This window comes from Orycteropus afer, unplaced genomic scaffold (genome assembly GCF_000298275.1).
Source record: "Orycteropus afer afer isolate SDZICR_OR568_19922 unplaced genomic scaffold, OryAfe1.0 scaffold00375, whole genome shotgun sequence".
Classification (NCBI taxonomy): Eukaryota; Metazoa; Chordata; class Mammalia; order Tubulidentata; family Orycteropodidae; genus Orycteropus; species Orycteropus afer.
In genome coordinates this window covers 550,938-571,780 of record NW_006921962.1, presented here as the reverse complement: position 1 = coordinate 571,780, position 20,843 = coordinate 550,938, and the positions used below count along the sequence as shown (strand labels likewise).

Here is a 20,843-nt window from a genome sequence, read left to right as displayed (position 1 = left end):
GGGTTTGAACCGCCAGCCTTCTGGTTAGCAGTCAAGTACTTTAGCTACTATGCTACCAGAACTCCTATCGCCAGCCTTCTGGTTAGCAGTCAAGTGCCTTAGCCACTATGCTACCAGAGTTCCCACGTATTAATAATAGCAGTAGTTTAAAAATGGACAAAAACAAGCAAAGTAAAAACCAGAAAAAAAAAGAAATAAAAAGAGAAAAATTGGGGGAGGGCAGGGCAAGGCACCCAGGCTCCGTCCGAGCACACAGACTGGAATGGAGTTCTTGCAGGCCCAGAAGGTGGGTGGGAATGGGGGATGGCCGTACCTTCATTCATCAAGCAGGTGTTGGGTATAAGAGTAACAAGGGGAATGTCTCACCTGTTCAGTCATCCAGGTCTGGAATGTCCTTGGGGTTGCTGGCAAGCGGAAACTGTTCTTAAGCCCTTGGAATCTAGGAGAACACTTCAAATATCCAAAATGGTCAAGCCACTTGCAAACATTCAAAATAGCTGCACCCTCCAGATAGGCAAAAGTCCACAGCTCAGCCTGCCTTCCTCTTCGCTGTTGCTTCGCCTTTTATTTCCTGCCTTTTATTTTATCTGACTGTCGAGTCAGATACTGTGTAGTGTTGCACAGAGCAGTCCTCTGTGCAGTCCCTGGCTAGCAGGGCTGAGTTTTAGGTTAATTCTTAGGTCCTACCACCACTTGGCAATCTCCAAGCTGTCTGTGCCCTCAGGATCGCTCAGGATCACTGCCAGACTGAAGCTCTGTATGTCTCTTTTTTTGGTATTTGCATGCAAATTCTTTGGCTAGTTGAGGTTTAGTCCATTTCTATATCCTTCCCCTTCAAGGCTCAGGGTTCCAGGATTATCTTCTGTGTCTATGTTAATTAGTTCCTCTTTTCTTTGTTCAAGAGGGTCTGTGCAGCCTTTCTGCTATTCCGCCATCTTGCTAGAACTGGATTGTCAAATTAAAAAAAAAAAAAAAAACTGACTAGAGTTTAGACTTAGTAGCTGTGGTAGTCAGTGAAGATCACAGAAAATTTTGGTTATCACCACTTCCAGACACATGTTAAGATTGTATTTCCTCTTGTAGTTGGTGGAACCCTGTAACGCATGCTCCCCAAGAACTGTGATTGGAAATAACATCATCTCTGGGCTAACATATTTAATTGCTGGTTAATATCCTTCAGTGATCTTCCCCCAGCCTCTAACCACACCTCTATCACAGTATTCAAAGAAGGTGCCAGACTGCTTAAATTCACAGATTTTAAAACTAGATTTATTTATTTCTTTTTTAAGATTCCTAGCTGGTAGTTCAAACCCACCAGCCATTCCCCAGAAGGAAGGTTGGGCAATCTACTTCCGTAGTGATACTGCCTTGGAAACCCAAGGAGGGGTCGCTATGAGTCGGGGCCAACTTGACAGCATGTAACAACAACAACAACAGTCCCACAAGGAGCTCTGGTGGTTGAGTGGGTAGGGCATTTGCCTGCTAATTCAAAGGTCAAAGGTTCAAACCCACCAGCTGCTCTGTGGGAGGAAGATGAGGCAATCTACTACCATAAAGAATTTACAACCTTAGAAATGCAATAGTGATCCCAATAAGTTGACATCCACTAGTGCCAGTGGGTTTTGTTTTTTTGGGGGCTTTAGTTTTGCATACTGGATCTCTAGTACATACAACCCCATTGTTGTTGTTGTTGTTATGTGCCGTCAAGTCAGACCCGACTTATAGCAACCCCTCCTTGGGTTTCTGAGGCAGTATCACTACAGGAGTAGATTGCCCCATCTTCCTTCCGAGGAGTGGCTGGTGGGTTTGAACCGCCAGCCTTCTGGTTAACAGTCAAGTGCCTTAGGCACTACGCTACCAGAGCTCCCTCCAACCCTATAGCTTAACTAAATTTCTTTTAATCTGATACTTACTTGTAGATAAGCCAAAAATGCCTATCCATTTAGAGGACACAAACAAAAATTAAACAAACACGTATTGTAATAGATTTTTGTCTATCTTCACCAAGAACCGATAGAATATTTTGGCCAGAACTACCCCCTGATCTACACAGTGTGTGTGTTTGCATTACGTATGCTTGTTTTTTCACTCTAGTTATCTTTCATCTTCCTTCCTTCCTTCCTTTCTCTCTCCCTTCTCCCCTTCCTTCCTTGTTACTTCCTTTTTCCCTTCCTTCCTTGTTGCTTCCTTCTTTTTTTTCTTTCCCCTTGCATAAATATTTATTAAGCACTTATATTTGTCAAACTCATTAGGAAATATTGACCATAATCCTTTATCTGTAGTTCCAAAATGCAATGATCTCTGAAAACTGAAAAATTTTCAGAATTTATTTGGTGACAAACCTGACCTGACCTAAACTCATATGGTTCCACAACTGATATAAAGCAATTTATAATCTTTATTTATCCATTGTAGTGTAAATATTATCAGGCATATGAATGTATATGATTATAGGATGTTGCCTCAGATCCAGCCAAGAGTGTTGACTCACATACTGTATAGTGTTGCACTTTATTTTCTTTCCCAAATCCACTGAACAAACCCACTGTCACTGAGTCAATTCCAACTAACAGTGATAGGACAGAATTGCCCAACAGGGTTTCCAAGTCTGTAAATCTTTCTGCTGTGGAGCAGCTTTTGGGTTTGAACCACAGACATTTTCAAGAGCTCAGCACTTTAACCAGCGAGCTCTGGTAGCATAGTGCCTAAGGCATTTGATTGCTAACCAGAAGGCTGGCTGTACAAACCCATCAGCCACTCCTCAGAAGGAAGGTTGGGCAATCCACTTTCATAGTGATACTCCCTTGGAAACCCAAGGAGGGCTCGCTATGAGTCGGGTCTGACTCACAGCACATAACAACAACAACGACACATATATATACATACACAGAGAGAGAGAAAAAAAAAGTGATATCAAAGAAATGGCTCATGCAGTTTTTTAGAGGCTGGCAAGTCCAAAGTCTCTGGGTCAGATATCAAACTGGAGGCTTCCCCTCAATCATGTAGCTGGAAGGGCTGACAAACCCAAAATTGGCAGACAATACTAGGCTACTGGCTTCAGAGGCTGACAAATCCAAAGTCAGCAGGGAAGATTATAGGCTGTTGGCTCATAAACTGTGAAGGCAACAGTCCCAAAATGGCAGGCAATATGGGAGGCTACTGGTTCAAGTCCAGACAATGATGAGCCAGATGTAGGATTCATATTAAGCATAAAGCCAGAAATCTTTGCCAGGATGCCCATAATATATTGGAAGCAGGTCACACCCCTGAGGAAACTCCCTTTCAACTGGCTACTCATAGCATACATCATCATGGAGGTAATTACACTATATCAGACCTTATCATGGAGGATGATTACATCATAACTACTAAACCAGTGAGAATCATGGCACAGCCACGTTGACACACAATATATACACAATATATTGTAGTTTAGCATCTTAATTCAATTAAGGGGGTTCCCACTGTCAAATCTGGCTTACATAAAGTAGCAATCACAGCAATCTTCAAGGATGTTGCTGTTCCCTTTATAAATATGTACCTCACCATTGTGGTAAAAGGTGTATTTTCTGGGCACTCCCATGTGTAGGTCTTTGGGTCTAACCTTATAAATCCATATTTTGGATTTATAAACCCATATCTATATTGTTCAAGTATTTATAAAAATACCTGAAGAGGTTTCTGAACCCTGTTAACTAACATAAAAAAAGTTAGTTAGGAAATATGAGCCCACTTGATGAAATGAGAACTACATATAGATTATTATATGTAGAACTTAAACTTGTATACACCCTACACATTCTATGATGTTTCTGGGTTTTAATGTTAAATTACAATAATTTCACATGAGGAATTGGCAAAATTCTCAGACAATTGTGGATAAAGGGAATTGTGGATAAAGGGAATATTTACGCTCTGGATCAATCTACCTTTTCTATTTTATTCACTATACAAATAGCATATATGGTCTATGAGTCTGCACAGAAATTAATGCATCAGGATATAAAAAATTCTGAGTCTCTCATTCAGAATTTGTTCTTTTGTCTATTTTTTTTTTAATAAAAAGAGTAACCCTTATTCAAGTTTAACATGGAATAAGCTTCCTCACTACACAAAAGTAGTTGCTTAATTGGAACTTCCCATGGACCACTATCATGAAACCAGCACAACACATGCCATAGAGCAGGCACCCAGTGATTCTTTGGGAAATACTTGGAACATCTTTTGCCTCTCTCTTCTCTTGCACTGCATTTTAATATTATTTCATTTGACTCTTTACATAGACTTAAAATTGGAAAACACTTGTTCTTATCCTTAGATTCTTAGAGTTAGTATTCAGTAGATTGAAGATGCAAACATTGAACTAACCACATTGTTTAGGATATAATAGCATGCTTTTGATGAATGAATGCACATAAAAAGAATGAGCAAGTCCACATATCCAAATTATATATATATTACTTTTACTAATAAATAATTATTTACTAAATAATGCTATCTAGTCATTTAGAAAAGTAATGAAATGAAAAATGAAAAAGCATCACTGTGCACACCTACCTATAAAACCAAAAGCAAACTCATTGCTATTGAGTTGATTCTGACTCAAAGCGACCCTTCCTTAGGTTTCCAAAGAAGTATCATAAGTAGATTGCCCAGCCTTCCTTCTAAGGAGTGGCTGGTGGGTTTGAACTCCCTGCCTTCTGTTTAGCAGTCAAATGCCTTAGGCACTATGCCACCCAAGCTCCCTACACATATACACCCACAAATGCCCATCTCCATGCATACATCCATAGAGCACTGAGAGAAAAATCACATTGAAGAAAAGAAAGGTATATGTCAAACAATACAAAGAAGATATTCTAATGCTCCTTAACAGTTCATTTTATGCTAAACCTGTTTATACCTGTTAAGGATTGAATTATGTCCCTCAAAAGTATGTGATATAAATCCTAACCACTATGCCTATGGTTAGATGGAAGAAATACAGAGAGTCACTGTACCAAAAATAATTGGTCAACATTCAACCATTTCAGTAGGAAGCGTGGGAAGAAGTCCAAAGTGCACTCAAGGAATTGGTGAAAAACTAGAGTCTAGGAATTGACAGAATATCACTGAGATGTTTCAACAAATGGATACAGCATTGCAGGCACTTACTTGTTAGGCCTGAAATTTGGCAGAGAGCTACCTGGCCAGTGGACTGGAAAAGATCCAGATTTATGCCCATTCTAAAGACAGGTGATGCAACAGAATGTAAAGTTATTGAACAATCTCATTAATATGACATGCAAGTAAAATCTTACTGAAGATAATTCAAAAACAGTTGCAGCAGTATATTGACAGGGTAATTCCAGAAATTCAAGCTAATTCAGAAGAGGATGTGGAATGAGAAGTATTATTGTTAATGTCAGGTGGATCTCAGCTGAAAACAAAGAATATCAGAAAGATGTTTTCCTGTGTTTTATCAGTTATGCAAAAGCATTAAATTATGTGGATCATAACAAATTATGGATAACTTGTGAACATGGGAATTCCAGAACATTTAATTGTGTTCATCGGGAACCTGTACATAGACCAAGAGGCTGTCATTTGAACAGAACAAGGGGATACTGCATGGTTTAAAATCAGGAATGGTGTGTGTCAGGGTTGTAACCTTTCACCATACTTATTTGATCTGTATGCTGAACAAATAATCTAAGAAGCAGAACACTATCAAGAACACAGCATCAGGACTGGAGGAACCTGTGATATGCAGATGACACAACCTTGCTTACTGAAAGTGAAGATGACCTGAAGCACTTACTGATAAAGATCAAAGACTACACTCTTCAGTATGGATTACACCTCAACATAATGAAAACAAAAATCCTTGCAACTGGATCAGTAACAACATTACAATAAATGGAGAAAAGATTGAAGTTGTCAGGGATTTCACTTGGACCCACAATCAACACTCATGGAAGCTGCAGTCAAGAAATCAGCTGTTGTATTGCACTGGGCAAATCTGCTGCAAAAAGACCTCTTTAAAGTATAAAGGAGCAAAGACATCACTTTGAACACTAAGGAATGACTAACCTAAGCCATGATATTTTTAATTGTTTCACATGCATGTGAAAGCTGGACAATGAGAAAGGAAGACTAGAGAAGAGTTGCTGCCTTTGAATTGTAGTGCTGGCAAAGAATACTGAAAATACCATGGACTGTCAGAGGAACGAACAAATCTGTCCCAGAGGAAGCGCAGCCAGAATGCCCCATACAAGAGAGAATGGCCAGACTTCATCTCACAACTTTAGTCATGTTGTCAAAAGAGATCAGTCCCTGGAGAAGGGTATCATGCTTTATAAAGTAGAGGGTCAGCAAAAAGGGGGAAGACACCCTCAGTGAGGCTGCAATGATGGATTCAAGCACAGCAAGGACTGTGAGGATGGGACAGGACTGGGCAGTGTGTTGTCTGCCATGAGTCGGTTGGCTGTGAGTTGGAGCTGACTGCATGGCACCTAACACGAATAGCAACATGCTTGTGGTTATAATCCCATTTGGTAATGGGATGTTTTTGTTATGCTAATGAAACAGGATTAGTATAGTTTGTATCTGGAGTCAATCTCTTTTGATATAAAAGAAATTAAAAAGTAAACAGAGGAAAGATGGTATAAGAGAGATGCCAAAGCCACATTGAGATCTCCAAGGAACCAGGAAGCAGAAGCTGAAGAGACAAGACCCTTCCTCCAGAGCCAAGAGAGAGCCTTCCCCAGAGCTGGCACCCTGAATTCATACTTCTAGCCTCCTAAACTGTGAGAAAGTAATGTCATGTTTGTGAAAGCCACTAATTTGTGGCATTTCTGTTATAGCCGCATGAGATAAGTAGGACAGAATTTGGTACCTGAAGAGAAGGATGCCGTTCTAACAGACACCTAAAAAATGGGAGTGGTTTTTGAACTGGATAATACATAGAAGCTAGAAGAGTTTTAAGGTGCCTAGTAGTAAAAGCTACTGTTACAATCCCTGCTATACCTGAACCCATCATGGCAGCCACTGTATTAATCCATCTCCTGGAGAGTCTTCCGCTGTTTTGCTGACCCTCCACATTACCAAGCATGACAGCCTTCTCCAGGAAGTGGTGCCTTCTGACAACATGACCAAAGCAGGAAAGATGAAATCTGGCCATTCCAAGGAGCATTCAGCTGCACTTCTTCCAGGATAGATTAATTTGTTCTTCTGGCAGTCCATGGTATTTTCAGTATTCTTCACCAACACCATAATTCAAAAGCATCAATTCTTCAGTCTGCCTAATTCATTGTCCAGCTTTCACGTACATGTGGGGTAATTGAAAAAAGCTATCTTTCACCATCTTATTTCCTACTATTCAAGATTTCTACTGCAACATTAACTCATGGTTGTAAGTATATTATTCCTTGATTTTATTTTTTTCCAAATATTTTCCATGGAAACATAAAACCAAGCACTATCCAGTTTTATGTTGTATTAAAGACAGAACAATAACTCAACTGTTACCATTTACTAAGTGATATTATAAGTCAGGCTAGGCGTAGTATTATTCTTTACAAAACCCTCTAAAGGAGGCATTTATTCCTCACCTATGTATCAGGGAACTGAGTCTTACAGAAGTTATGCATGCTGTCTAAGTTCATATAACTAATGAGTAAGAAATTCACAAGGTTTGAAATCAGGTCTATCTGATTACAAAGTCATGCTATAAATCAAAATTACATCTCATTAACACTTTATCTTACCACTGAATTTAACTCAGTGTAGAATATGAAAAAAAAAAAAACTATAACTGAGTAATTGATTCTATAAATTCAAGAGCTTTGAGGTGAGTATTTATTTAAATTTTATTGTGAAAGTGATCAATTTTTGATGTGGGGTGTACAAGAAGGAAATGAATCAAGGGCAACTGCAAACATTTGGGGCCTGAGCAATTACTCAAGTATTTTACCTGATCAGTGGGAGGATGAAATTGTCATCAACTGAGATAGGTAAGGCAGCAGGAAAAGCAGGCTTGGAGGAAACATCACACATTCAGTTTTGCACAGGTTGAGTTTGAGGTGTCAATTAGTTATTAAAATAGAGATGTCAGGTAGGCAGTTGGATACACAACTCTTGATACTGCATTAACATAAAAACGGAAAACCAAAAGACTGGAATGAAGGCATCAAAGAAGTGATTGCAAATAGAGAAGAGAAGCAGTCCAAGGCCAAGTCTCAGTGCACTCCACTTATTCCAGTAAAGCAGAGTAAGTGGGAGCTACAGTCATGTGCAAGGATAACAAAGAGACTGAACTGTTCTCAAAGCCCAGTGATTAAAGTTCATCCCAGAGGAAAAAGTGATTGTCTACATCAATGCTGCTGAGAGTTAACTAAGATGAGGACTGAGAACTGGCCACTTAATCTGGCAATGTGAAGGCTTATTTCAGCGGATGGTTAGAATAAAAGTCTGATTAATGGAAGAAGAAACAGAAGGAGAAAATTTGGAAACTGTGTTTAAACAACTATTTTAAAAATTATTGTTGTGAAGGAAAACAAAGAAATGAGACAGTGACTGGCAAAGAAAGTGGGAAGAGGGGGAAAAACATGCTTTTATTCTGGGGGAAAGATATCAAGAGCAGATAAGTCCTGTCACATGGAGTTGGTAAAAGCATTTCGCAGAATAATTACTTCTCATTCTCTTGCTTTTGTACTGTCTCATTTTCACTATATGTCTTCTTGGACATATCATCCTTTGGCCCAGTTTTCTCCCAATCTTTTAGCCCTCTCTTAATTTCATTCTCTTCTTACCTATCCAGGAACCCACCCTGTATCCCGTGTTCCATTCTCTTGCTAATACTGCCATTCTATTTTTCTAATATCTTTTTATTTTATCCATCCAGCCAAAATTGTATTAATACAATTGCCCTGCTTCTCTGCTACAACTCTTGAGTTGATGTGCACCATTAGAGAATATCAACCAGTGAACAGTCAAGATTGCCATACTCAACCTCTGCAGTGCCCTCTATGCTCCCTGGCCTCTCTAGTTATCCCCTAGTTTACTTCAAGAAAGCTTTATAAGCCTTTCTCTATTTCCTTATGGTATCCCTCCAGGCTCTGCTCATTCACTCACTTCTACAGATTATCCCAGTTTACAGATGTATAGTGAAAGCCCTTGCCCGACAATCTCATTTGGTTTTGTACCTTCCCTTGTTTCTTTTTCTCACAGCACAAAGTTTAAGGCTGATACTTCCACTTGAATCTGGAAGCAAAAACAAGTAGAGGGGTCTTGGAAATTTTAAACCTACAGAGAGATCGTCTTGGGCATCATTAGTAATGGCCTACAATATTTTTCCTGGGACAATCTCTTGTTGGGGTTTTCCTTGATTGTCCCATTAAAGCACCCACATAGTCACAGGCCTCTCCAAACTGAGGTTATTGTAGAAAACCTTAAATCCCCAGAATTTTACAGATATAGTTGCTGTTGTTGTTGTTATGTTCCGTGGAGTCGGACCCAACTCATAGTGACCCCTACTTGGGTTTCTGAGGCAGTATCACTGCAGAAGTAGATTGCCCCATCTTCCTTTTGAGGAGTGGCTGGTGGGTTTGAACCGCCAGCCTTCTGGTTAGCAATCAAGTGCCTTAGGCACAGATATAGAAGACCCTATAAATCATCTATCACAGTGATTTTAAGGCTGGTTGCACATTAGAATCTCCTAGGTTTTTTTTTTTTTTTAAATACTGGTGCTCAACTTCATGTTAGAGATTTTGATTTAATTAATCTAAGAATGCCACATCATTATTTTTCTAAAGTTCCCCAGGTGTTTTCAGTGTGCATCCAGGATTATGGAACCACTGATCTAATCCAATTATTTTATCTTACAGTCAAACTGAACATAAAGGTAAAAATGTCCTGCTATGGTCATACCAGGAATGATTCTGCAGTAACTAAAACGAGCTTCCCAAGCAATGTGATACAAATAGGTTACAGGTGTGCAGAGACTCAGGTCTCTCAGGACAACTGGGAAAATCCTAGGACTTTCAGATCCTGAGGCACTTATTTTTAATTTTGAACATTCTTCTTGGTCAACTCCACTGTTGCTGGAGAAATAAATTTTTTCACTTGGATGATAAGGCAAATAAGATTGGAAAACACTTATTCAATGTATCCTTGTTCTCAAAATCTTCTAGCTAACATTTCCTCTTTGAGAAGTCTGTCTTTTCACATTTTTTTGACATTAAGTTGAATTTTTTTTTATATTGACCTTCTTCTCTACATCAGGCCATGTGACCAATTTGGGTTATTAGTGAAATTTAATGAGCATATTATTAAATCTAATAACTAGATCACTGATAAAAAGGTTGAACACCACTTTGGCCTCAGCAAAATTCCATTTTTTACATATTGACACTGAATTATTAATAATGTCATAGATCATAACTCCTTAGCTGAAAGTGTAGACACCTAAAAGACTATGGTCAAATCACAATTTTACAGCTTGCTGATTAGTTGTCATGCAGACACAGAATTAACAGTTTATTACGTTATAATAAATTATGAGCATCCATTAATTTCAATTTATCAGTCTTGTACTTGACATTTACTACACATAAATAAATGAAAGAAACATAAATATTAACATTCCATAATATATTCAGAAATTCTTGTTGCAAATGTTTTCCTTTAATATCAAAGGGCACATAATCAGTAACATGATTACAGAGCCTTGGACAGCATTATATATACAGGCAGCCCAAGTATGCACAATAAATATTAATTAGATTGAATTGATTAGTTGCAAGGAATTGGATATTTTTTAAAATCTTGATTGTATTAATATTAAACCACCAGCCCTGTGACTAGTTTAAAAGATGAACTGAAATCTCAAAAAGATCCACATTTAAATGTCCTCTCTTCTACTTTCCTAATAGAGTTTGGACAATTGATTTAGTTTCTGAGGTTCAGTTTTCTTCTCTGTTTAGAATGTCACTCACTGTGGTGTTTTGAAAATTAAATGAGAAAATTCTTTGACCCATGTCACTTTAGTTTTGTGTATTTCACTGTACTTAAATTATATTTCAATAAAATGTATTAAAAATATTAAATGAGAAAATGTATGTAAAGCACTGACTGTCATCTTTATCCTTTCAGTCACTTAGACGTAAAACCTTAAACTTTGCAAATTTCTGTTTTTCTCCTTAGTAGACTATGCTGCATATATGTTTTCTATTGTCCAAAAGACATAAGATCAAATGGCCAGACTTCATCTCACCTATTTTGGTCAGGTTGTCAGAAGGGACCATTTTCTGGAGAAGGATGTCATGCTTGGTAAAGCGGAAGGTCAACGAAAAAGGGGAAGGCCCTCAACAAGATGGATTGACATGGTGGCTACAGTGATGGGCTCGGATATAGTAGGGATTGTGAACTTGGCACAGGACTGGGTAGTATTTCGTTCTGCTCTACATAGGGTTGCTATGAGTCAGAGATGACTCAACAACACCTAACAACAATAAGATCAAACTCCAGTGGCCTCTCTTGTATGAAGCTGCCCAGTCCAGAGTTATGAGTAATTTTTATTTTCACAGTTCATAGGTAGCTTCCTATCACACTTAGGAAAAAAATCTAAATCCTTTCTTTGGCCCATGAAGCCATATATTAGTTGACCCTCTCTCTGACCTCACTTCATGCAACTATGTCTCCATACATTGACCAGTGGCCATAATGGTCTCTTTGATATTCCAAAAGCACAAAGTCAACTGATAAAATGAAGACCTAATGAGCATTTTGTGAGTTCAGGGCTATTCTAGGCATTTAAGATACATTAGTGAATACAATAGACAACCACCTCTTCCCTGTGGAACTTCCACTGTGGTGGGAGAAAGTATAAAATGAATCAATGTAATAAGTAAATTGTATTGGATTTAAGAGGAGGATAAGTGCAAAGGAAAGGAGAGCAGGTGAAGGGGGAAAGGAACTTAAGCAAAGGGGGAGGGGATGCATGAGTTATAGTTTTAAATCCCATGTTAAACATGTTCTTCACTCAGGGCATAGAACAATGAATGGAACTAGTTAATATACTCACTTGGAATCAATATACTGCATGATATTAAAGAAATTTGTTACTTTCTTTGTGATAATGTCAAGAAAAACTTTTCCAGGAAAAGAAATTTGAGTAAGATTTTCATTATTGTTATCATTCAAATGCTAATTATACTTTTCTGGTGACTTTAGAATTTCTCGCAGAGGGACAAAACGCAAGTGCATTGTAAAATCCACATTTTAGTTTCTCAGATGCTAAAGTTTAATATTCACAGTGCTAAGTATCATTTTCCTTATGCCCAAAACAAAATAAAGCTAAGAATTTTAAAAGACAACTACTTAGGCATAGGGACAATTTGATTAGATAAACAGAAAGAAAGCCATTGTTACTGAAAGAGGGTGAAATGGAAACTTACCTAAAATAAAATACCTAAATTACATAATTTATAATATGCATTTAAACTAAATATATGATTTATGTTTTAAAGAAACAGTTTATTCATTAATGCTACATACAAAAAGATTCAGAGAGTTCAATTTGTCCCTTATCCTGAAGGGATGCTAATGTGGATCAAAACTACCTTAATAATATTTATAATCTCTAAGTTTTAATGGTCTAATTGTTGTACTTTGGCAATTAGACTATAACTGAAACATAAACTATAAATATATAAATAAATACACAAAGATTAAGGTCAAACATGACCAGAAAGACATGTTCTGAAGCAGTGAAGGGTAATAAAATTTGCTGTGATGTCTACAAATGATTTTAAACTGTTTTCTATTTGGTAATATGATATCATATGTTATCCCAAATTCACCAGGGAAAGCCTGCATTAATGAATGACACCTGGAGGCAGGAAGGCATTGAGGATGTATGTATGCATAAATTAAAGAGGCTCAGGCAGAAGACAGAATCGACAGGAATGAAGCTGAGACAAGACAACCTAAGAGGAGGAACATTTAGCCTTCCCCATGGGTATGTAGCAAAGAGTTTCAGGCAAATACCAGGTGAATGTAAACACCCATCTGACATCTTTAGGAATACTGAGGACACTGAGATACACATAGTAGAGTAGATATTTATTTAGATACTGAAAGAAAGAATGTAAGGAGGGCTCAGAATTAACAATTTTTTTTTTTTTTGAGTTCCTAAAGTTACTTGAATTGCTGAGAATACAACTATGAGCAAAACAGAAAATAAATAAATCCCTTATCTTTATGGTGCTTACCTTGTGTTTATCTTTCAGTGAATTATGCAGGACTATTATACAGTATGTTAAAAGGTGAAAAGTGCTTTAGAGAGAAAGGAAAAAAAAAAACGGGGAAAGAAGAAAGTTAAAAACTTTAAAATCGTAGTTAGGGAAGGCCTCAGTGAGTATGTAACATTCAAACAGACTTAAAGTGAGGAAATGTGCCATGGAAATATTAAAGAAGATATCAGGTAGAGCAAAGAAGAAATACAAAAGTAATCCCTGGGGATTTCCCATTTTGCAAGATGGTGGGTGAAAAGCTTGAGAAGCCAGATACCAAGGAGAAGAAACCTGAAGCCAAGAGAGCAGATTCCAGTGGCAAAATTAAGAACGGGGACCTCAAAGGCAAAAGGCCCAAAACAGGGAAGCCCCACTGAAGTCAGGTCCTAGTCAGAGGAATTGGCAGATATTCCCAATCAGCCATATATTTTAGAAAGGGTATGTGCAAGAGGAAGTATTCAGCTGCTAAATCCAGAGTTGAAAAGAAGAAGGAAAAAGTTCTTGCTACTGTCACAAAACCGGTTGGTGGTGACAAGAATGGTGGCACCAAGTGGTTAAACTTTGCAAAATGCCTGTGTATTATCCTACTGAAGACATGCCTCAGAAGCTGTGGAGCCAAGGCAAAAAACCCTTCAGTGAGCATGTGAGGAAACTGCCAACCAGTATCACTCCAGGGACCATTCTCATCATCCTCACTAGATGCCATAGAGGCAAGAAAGTGGTTTTCCTGAAGCAGCTGGACAGTGGTTTGCTACTTGTGACTGTACCCCTGTTGCTCAATTGAGTTCCCCTGCATGGAACACATGAGAAATTTGTCATAGCCACCTCCACCAAAATTGACGTCAGTGGGGTGAAGATCCCCAAGCATCTCATGGATGTGTTCTTCGAGAAGCAGCAGCTGCAGAAGCCCAGACACCAGGAAGGCGAGATCTTTGACACCAGAAAAGAGAAACACGAGATCACAGAGCACCACAAGGTTGACCAGAAAACTGTGGACTTGCAAATTTTGCCTCAAATCAAAGCCACTCCCCAGTTCCAAGGTTACCTGCTTTCTGGGTTCATGCTCACCAATGGGATTTATCCTCACAAATTGGTGTTCTAGGTCTCTTGCAAAGAATCTAATTAAATAACTGATACCTTAAAAAAAAAAAAAAAAGTAGTCCCTTGGTGGTACAAGCAGATAATGTGTTTGACTGCTAACTGAGTAGTTAGAGGTTCAAGTCTATCCAGAGGAACCTCAAAAGTAAGTCCTGGAGATCTGCTAACAAAAAGTTAGCCAGTGAAAACACTATGGAACACAGTTCTCTGGCACATATATGGTCACCATGGGTTAGAATTACTTCACAGCAACTGGACTTTCACTGGGAGTAGCATGCTTAGAATATGTCTGAAGAACAGCAAGGAGGGTGAAGTATCCATGCTGAGTATATGAGCAAGAGAGTGGCAGATGATGAAGTCAGAGAGATAACAAGAAGCCAGATTATTTTTCTTCTTGTAGGCTATTAACTAGACATTGTCTTTTCCTCTGAGTCAGATGAAGACATTGGCTGGAGAAACATGGGAATGCTTTGAGTGGAAGAGTTACAAGATTGAATGATTAATTAATATTTTAAATGAGTCATTTAGACTTCTGGGTTGGGAACAGAGCACAGAGAGTGGAAGGTAGGAATACAGGGGAAATAAAGCTAAAATAGTTTCAAGTAAGAGGTAATTTTGGCTTAGACCAAGTGTTAGTGGCAAAGTTGATGAGACACAAGTTGTTTTTAGGTGCCACTGGGTCAGTTCCAATTCATAGCGACCCTATGAACAACAACAAAAAATGAAACAGTGCCCGGTCCTGTGCCATCCTTATAATCATTGCTATGATTGACCTCATTGCTGCATCCACTGTTGCAATTCATCTCATTGAGGGTCTTCCTCTTTTTCACTGACCTACTAATTTACCAAGCATCATTTCCTTTTCCAGTGACTGGTCCCTCCTGATAACATGTCCAAAGTATGTGAGATGAAGTCTCATCATCCTTGCTTCTAAGGAGCAATCTGGCTGTATTTCTTCTAAGATGGATTTTTTCATTCTGGCAGTCCACAATATATTCAATATTTTGTTTTCTAACACCATAATTTATAATTCAAATTAATTCTTCATTGGTCTTCCTTATTCACTGTTCAGCTTTCACATCAGATAAAGCAACTGAAAATACCAGGGCTTGAGTCAGGTGCACCTTAGTCCTTAAAGTGATATTTTTACTTTTTAATACTTTAAGGAGGTCTTTTGCAGTAGATTTTTCCAATGCAATATATCATTTGATTTTTTCACTTCTTCCATGGGCACTGATTGTGGATCCAAGTAAAATAAAATCCTTGACAGCTTCAATAGTTTCTGTTTATCATGATGTTATTTATTGTTCCAACTGTGTGGATTTTTTTCTTCATGTTAAGATGAAATCCATAATGAAGTCTGTAGTCTTTGATCTTCATCAGTTAAGTGCTTCAAGTCCTCTTTAATGAGGGCAAGCAAGGTGTGTCATGTGCATATTGCAGGCTGTTAATGTGTCTACCTCCAATCCTAATGCTGCATTGTTCTACAAATAATCTAGCTTCTCAGATTATGTGCTCAACATACAGATGGAATTAAGTATGGTGAAAGGATACAATCCTGACGTACACCTTACCTGACTTTAACCCATGCAGTATCCCTGTAGTAGGGACTTGCCTGATGAAGATCCTTATGAAGCTCTCCTTGAGGCTTCTCAACACATTTTAGAAGCCTAGGAACATGGTATAAAAAAACAATGGCATAAAGTGGTCATCAAGATACAACAATGAATTTCTCCTTGCCCAGAGCAAAGAAGAATGAAGAAAACCAAAGATGCATGGAAACAATTAGTCCAAGTGACTGGTACACCATGTGATCCTCAGCCTGTACGACTATAAGACCAGAAGAACTAGATGGTGCCCAGCTACCACTGTCAACCACTCAGAGGGGATCTATGTAGGAGATCCTGGACAGAGTGGGAGAAAATGTGGAACAAAACTCAAAATCATTAAAAAAAAAAAAAAAAAAGACCAGGTTTGTTGGTCTGATAGAGCCTGATGGAACCACTGAAATTATGGCCCATCACTGCCTTTCAGATCTAGAATTGAACCCACTCCTGTAACTTTCAGAAAAACAAAAGACAGGCATATGAGCTGAACCTTTAGATTAGGTAGATACACTCATTGTAGAGATCAATCCTGGGAGAATAGAAGGGCTGTGTATGTACAGGGAGAAAGCTAAGGGGGTAGGAGTGCATGGGAGGGAAGGACACAGGGAAGAGGTAACTATTGGAAGGAAGTGGGAGGGGAGCTATTGCATTGTGGAGATTGTAGTCAATGTCATAAGACACAACATGTGTGAGCTGCTGTATGGAAAGTGAATTTGCTCTGTAAATTTTCACCCAAATAACAATAAAATAAAAAAAAAATGGCACAACTTAAAAAGAAAGCAGTTTAGGGATGGAAATAACTGATGTCTGAAATAGTCACAGAATGTCTTCTTAGAGATAGGTAAAATGAATATGATAGACTAAAAGATGTCTAGGGTTTCTTCAATGTACTGTTTTCTTTGCCAGATTACCACATCTCAGTTGCAAAACCTCCAGCAATATGGACTTTGAGATGTTAAATATGTTAACTTTAAGGAAATGGAGAAAATTTATAGTTTAGAAAATAAGTAAACATATATGAATAAGAATATATGTATATACCAAGTTTTACCCATTTGAAAAAAAACATTAAGGAAGTAGGTTAGAAGAGATACATTTAAAAATTTATTAAAAAGGAAGAAAAACAAGGTAGTGAATATGCTCTTTCACAACTGCCTTGGGGAAAAAAAAAAGTTTTAACAAGAGTAGGCATGATAATGAATCTACAATTGCATCCAATATCAGTCTATTTTAATCAAATGGGAGATTAGTCTTCCAGCAAGCACTAAGTGGAAGTGTGAATAAGAAAGCAATCTTGTGGGGTCCCTCTAGAGTAATATCCCAGCTTATTTAGAGATGTGAGACTTTCAGGAGATATACAAAACAGTGAAAATAGAGATGCTTAAAATGTATGGAACTAATTTAGAAAAGTAGATGAAAAGGAATAAGTGTCATGAGAAATACAAACTGGTATTTATAAATGCTCATTGAAATGATGAGTGTGTTAGGCAAACTTAATGACCTAAAATGATATATCATTAACCTCATCCTTGAAGTGAGACATTAATTTTTCTGTCTGAAGGCTGAAAGATTCACTGCCAGTTTACAAATAGGAGCAGTTAAATTATCTGCCAAAGATGCAGAGTAGCTGAACAAGAGTTTACATTTACCATATAAGACTCCTATCACATCCTGTTCTCAGAATGCATATGCAGTATATCCACAAATGTATCCTATAAATATATGGGTATAATTCCCAAAAGCATACACATGAGAAATGAACAAAAATGTCATGATGATCTAGATAATTCTCTCTGGATCTTTTCTTATATAAACTGGATGCAAAATATCCTGACATGGAATTAAACTAACTCATTTTGTCCTTCTGCTAGAATGTGAGCTTCATGATGGCAGAAAAATAAACATTATTTACCCTAAATTATAAACAACATACTACAGCTTTTGGTGAAAATAGATAGATAATATGTAAACCTTTACTTACTTCCATATCTTCTATGCCTAGGATGAATTTTAAAAGTGTTTATTGAGTGATTAATTACCAAACCAAACCAAATCAAACTCACTGCCATAGAGTCAATTCTGACTCATAGCGACCACTTTTGGATTTCCGAGGCAGTAAATCTTCATGAAGTAGATTGCCCAGTCTTCCTTCCACGTAGTGGCTGGTGGGTTTGAACCACCAGCCTTCTGGTTAGCAGTCAAATGCTTTGTTGTTGCTGCTGTTGTTATGTGCCATCGAGTCAGACCCAACTCACAGCAACCCCTCCGTGGGTTTCTGAGGCAGTACCACTATGGAAGTAGGTTGCCCAACCTTCCTTCTGAGGAGTGGCTGGTAGGTTTGAACCATCAGCCTTCTGGTTAGTTGTCAAATACCTTAGGCACTACTAAATTTTGAATTTTTATAATGCAACACAGACATCAAGATATATAGAGTGTGACATGGTGATGCACATTAGTTAATCAAAGCAAACAATGCACACCAAGAAATAGACTTTTGTAATGTCACTTAAGCCAATAATAATTAGGCATATTCCTAAGGAGGAAAGCCTTGGAACATATGGTTAATGTGTTGTTTCCATCTCAGATTAAAAGTATGCCAAAGTGGGTTAAAAAAAAAAAATAAAAATCAGGGAGTAGGAAAAATCCAGTTTTCATCTGACTCAATAGAGAAATGAATATTTAACTTTGGATTCTTAAAAAAAGATTGTGTGTGTGTATATGTGTGTATAACATGAAAAAGAAAAAAGGAAAATCTTGAATCCCAAATAAGCCAGGTTATCATAGCTATATTTAACCCATGTGCAATTACTATATTAGAATTACCATTCAACATAAAAGATAAATGTTCCTACAATAATTATCTTTCTTATATTCAAGTCTTTAGCCACAGTAGGATAATTTCTCTCTCTCGTATACTACTAGATCATTCTCTCTATAATCCAATTACAAGGCTTAAAACAGTATTTCTTACATTAGAATTTATTTGTTTCAATTCATTATCAATTATCTTAAAGAGCATGGAGGATGTCTTATTAATCTTTATAATTCAGATACTGAATTACAAGATGTGGCATGCAAACCAACATTTTAATTTCTTCATCTATTAATGAAGACTGTAACCTTGAGAACAAGGATCCTTACTTAATCACAAAATCTTCTATGCCTAGGAAGAATTTTAAAAGTATATTTTTAATGATTAATTACAAAAGATTCCAAATTTTTGTATAATAAGAACACCACACGTGTGAGGCTATACAGAGTGTGATGAATTAATATATATGTTAAAAATATATATACAAAATACATAAATGCCTTAAGTTCAAGTTAGATAAATCAGGATACCAGGAAAATTTCTTAAAGGAAATTATTATTGTTAGCTAAAGGTATACTGTGTTATAGTTTGTGTCTGTTTTTCCTCCGCTCATCTGCAGTTTATCATTCTGTGGTGGCTAGCATGTTGCTGTGATGCTGGAAACTCTACCATTGGTATTTCAAATACCAGCAGGATGATCCATGGTAGACAAGTTTCAGAGGAGCTTCCAGATTAAGACAGACTAGGAAAAAACACTTAGATTTACAGACCATCTTAAAAATAGTTTTGATGCATAGAATATTAATGACCAAAGACAACATGAGATGTAAAATGATATCAAGGATATCATACATGAAGAAAACAAAATGTCATTACAAAGATAAGAAAGAAAGAAAAGACCAAAGTGGATGTTAGAAGAGACTTTGAAACTTGCTCTTGAATGTTGACTAGTTAAGGTGAATAGCAGAAATGGTGAAGTAAAAGAGCTGAACAGATTTCAAAGGGTAGCTCAAGAAGATAAAGTATTATAACAAAATGTGCAAATATCTAAAGTTAGAAAATCAAAAGGGAAGAATACATTCAGCATTTCTCAAGTTGGAAGAACTCAACAGAAAACTCAAAGGTTGAGTTGCAATGCTAAATGATTCTATATTTTACAGGCAAAATAATGAACAACACAGGTTGCACTGAATGAAGATAGAAGAAATACACAGAGTCACTGTACTGAAAAGATGCAGTCGATGTTCAACCATTTCAGGAAGTATCAAACGATGAAGAATCGATGGTATTGAAAGTAAAAGTCAAAGCTGCATTAAAGGCATTGGTGAAAACAAGACTCCAGGAACTGATAGGATACCAATTGAGATGTTTCAACAAACAGATGCAATGCTAAAAGTGTTCACTTATCCATGCCAAGAAATTTGGAAGACAGCTACTTGATCAACAGACTGGAAGAGATCTATATTTATGCCCATTTCTAAAAAAGGTGATCAAACAAAATGCAGATATTATTAAATAATATCATACTCAAGTAAAATTTTGATAAAGATAATTCAAAACTGTTGCAGCAACTATGAGATACCCCAGCTCTAACAGCAACATTCAACAAAACCGAAAATAACAAATTCTGGTGTGGATGTGGAGAGATTGGGACTCTCATACACTGCTGCTGGGACTGTAAAATGATTCAACCACTGTGGAAATCGGTGTGGTGATCCCTTAAAAAGTTGGAAATAGAAATATCATTTGATCCAGCAATCCCATTACTAGGTATATATCCTGAAGAAGGGAGAACAATGGCACAAATAGATATATGCACACCCATGTTCATTGCATCACTATTCACAATAGCAAAGAGATAGAAACAATCTAAGTGTCCATTAAGGGAGGAGGAGCAGACAATCAAACTGTGGTACATACACACACTGGAATACCATGCAACACTAAAGAATTATGTAGAATCCATGAAATACCACATAGTATGAATGGACTTGGAGGACATTATGATGAGTAAAAGAAGTCAATCACAGAAGGACAAATATTATATTAGTC

The 20,843-nt window shown here is 37.4% G+C and overlaps 1 protein-coding gene and 1 pseudogene across 1 annotated transcript in view; one reads left to right on the top strand and one right to left on the bottom strand.

The window, feature by feature from the left end:
• The window catches only part of PPFIA2 (PTPRF interacting protein alpha 2), a 643,396-nt gene that overhangs the window by 394,046 nt on the left and 228,507 nt on the right, over positions 1 to 20,843 (bottom strand). The gene's annotated exons all lie outside the window — the stretch shown is intronic.
• LOC103207519 lies at positions 13,520 to 14,376 on the top strand (annotated as a pseudogene).